The sequence below is a fragment of the Mobula hypostoma genome (assembly GCF_963921235.1).
Source record: "Mobula hypostoma chromosome 8 unlocalized genomic scaffold, sMobHyp1.1 SUPER_8_unloc_2, whole genome shotgun sequence".
Taxonomy (NCBI): domain Eukaryota; kingdom Metazoa; phylum Chordata; class Chondrichthyes; order Myliobatiformes; family Myliobatidae; genus Mobula; species Mobula hypostoma.
In genome coordinates this window covers 347,501-350,351 of record NW_026948125.1, presented here as the reverse complement: position 1 = coordinate 350,351, position 2,851 = coordinate 347,501, and the positions used below count along the sequence as shown (strand labels likewise).

Genomic DNA, 2,851 nt, shown 5'->3' with positions numbered 1-2,851 from the left:
TCTCCAGCCCCTACACCCCTCCTGTCTCTGACCCACTCTCCAGCCCCTACACCCCTCCTGTCTCTGACCCACTCTCCAGCCCCTACACCCCTCCTGTCTCTGACGCACTCTCCAGCCCCTACACCCCTCCTGTCTCTGACCCACTCTCCAGCCCCTACACCCCTCCTGTCTCTGACCCACTCTCCAGCCCCTACACCCCTCCTGTCCCTGACCCACTCTCCAGCCCCTACACCCCTCCTGTCTCTGACCCACTCTCCAGCCCCTACACCCCTCCTGTCTCTGACCCACTCTCCAGCCCCTACACCCCTCCTGTCTCTGACCCACTCTCCAGCCCCTACACCCCTCCTGTCTCCTGACCCACTACTCCAGCCCCTACACCCCTCCTGTCCCTGACCCACTCTCCAGCCCCTACACCCCTCCTGTCTCTGACGCACTCTCCAGCCCCTACACCCCTCCTGTCTCTGACCCACTCTCCAGCCCCTACACCCCTCCTGTCTCTGACCCACTCTCCAGCCCCTACACCCCTCCTGTCCCTGACCCACTCTCCAGCCCCTACACCCCTCCTGTCTCTGACCCACTCTCCAGCCCCTACACCCCTCCTGTCCCTGACCCACTCTCCAGACCCTACACCCCTCCTGTCTCTGACCCACTCTCCAGCCCCTACACCCCTCCTGTCTCTGACCCACTCTCCAGCCCCTACACCCCTCCTGTCTCTGACCCACTCTCCAGCCCCTACACCCCTCCTGTCTCTGACCCACTCTCCAGCCCCTACACCCTTCCTGTCCCTGACCCACTCTCCAGCCCCTACACCCCTCCTGTCTCTGACCCACTCTCCAGCCCCTACACCCCTCCTGTCTCTGACCCACTCTCCAGCCCCTACACCCCTCCTGTCTCTGACCCACTCTCCAGCCCCTACACCCCTCCTGTCTCTGTGACCCACTCTCCAGCCCCTACACCCCTCCTGTCCCTAACCCACTCTCCAGCCCCTACACGCCTCCTGTCTCTGACCCACTCTCCAGCCCCTACACCCCTCCTGTCCCTGACCCACTCTCCAGCCCCTACACCCCTCCTGTCTCTGACCCACTCTCCAGCCCCTACACCCTTCCTGTCCCTGACCCACTCTCCAGCCCCTACACCCCTCCTGTCTCTGACCCACTCTCCAGCCCCTACACCCCTCCTGTCTCTGACCCACTCTCCAGCCCCTACACTCCTCCTGTCCCTGACCCACTCTCCAGCCCCTACACCCCTCCTGTCTCTGACCCACTCTCCAGCCCCTACACCCCTCCTGTCCCTGACCCACTCTCCAGCCCCTACACCCCTCCTGTCCCTGACCCACTCTCCAGCCCCTACACCCCTCCTGTCCCTGACCCACTCTCCAGCCCCTACACCCCTCCTGTCTCTGACCCACTCTCCAGCCCCTACACCCCTCCTGTCCCTGACCCACTCTCCAGACTCTACACCCCTCCTGTCTCTGACCCACTCTCCAGACCCTACACCCCTCCTGTCTCTGACCCACTCTCCAGCCCCTACACCCCTCCTGTCTCTGACCCACTCTCCAGCCTCTACACCCCTCCTGTCTCTGACCCACTCTCCAGCCCCTACACCCCTCCTGTCTCTGACCCACTCTCCAGCCCCTACACCCCTCCTGTCCCTGACCCACTCTCCAGACCCTACACCCCTCCTGTCTCTGACCCACTCTCCAGCCCCTACACCCCTCCTGTCCCTGACCCACTCTCCAGACCCTACACCCCTCCTGTCTCTGACCCGCTCTCCAGCCCCTACACCCCTCCTGTCCCTGACCCACTGTCCAGCCCGTACACCCCTCCTGTCTCTGACCCACTCTCCAGCCCCTACACCCCTCCTGTCTCTGACCCACTCTCCAGCCCCTAAACCCTCCTGTCTCTGACCCACTCTCCAGCCCCTACACCCCTCCTGTCCCTGACCCACTCTCCAGCCCCTACACCCCTCCTGTCTCTGACCCACTCTCCAGCCCCTACACCCCTCCTGTCTCTGACCCACTCTCCAGCCCCTAAACCCTCCTGTCTCTGACCCACTCTCCAGCCCCTACACCCCTCCTGTCCCTGACCCACTCTCCAGCCCCTACACCCCTCCTGTCTCTGATCCACTCTCCAGCCCCTACACCCCTCCTGTCCCTGACCCACTCTCCAGACCCTACACCCCTCCTGTCTCTGACCCACTCTCCAGCCTCTACATCCCTCCTGTCCCTGACCCACTCTCCAGCCCCTACACCCCTCCTGTCCCTGACCCACTCTCCAGACCCTACACCCCTCCTGTCCCTGACCCACTCTCCAGCCCCTACAATCCTCCTGTCTCTGACCCACTCTCCAGCCCCTACACCCCTCCTGTCCCTGACCCACTCTCCAGCCCCTACACCCTTCCTGTCCCTGACCCACTCTCCAGCCCCTACACCCCTCCTGTCTCTGACCCACTCTCCAGCCCCTACACCCCTCCTGTCCCTGACCCACTCTCCAGCCCCTACACCCCTCTTGTCTCTGACCCTCTCTCCAGTCCCTTCACCCCTCCTGTCTCTGACCCACTCTCCAGCCCCTACAATCCTCCTGTCTCTGATCCACTCTCCAGACCCTACACCCCTCCTGTCCCTGACCCACTCTCCAGCCTCTACACCCCTCCTGTCTCTGACCCACTCTCCATCCCCTACAATCCTCCTGTCTCTGATCCACTCTCCAGACCCTACACCCCTCCTGTCTCTGACCCACTGTCCAGCCCCTTCACCCCTCCTGTCTCTATCACACCTCTCCTGCCCCACGTTCCTCCATTGACTCCCTGTGTGTTTGGATCAGAGATGATGTCATTGTCCCACTCCCCCACA

At 63.3% G+C, this 2,851-nt stretch overlaps 1 protein-coding gene across 1 annotated transcript in view; it reads left to right on the top strand.

The window, feature by feature from the left end:
* Window positions 1-2,851, top strand: part of LOC134341173 (pleckstrin homology-like domain family B member 1) — a 21,601-nt gene that overhangs the window by 274 nt on the left and 18,476 nt on the right. The gene's annotated exons all lie outside the window — the stretch shown is intronic.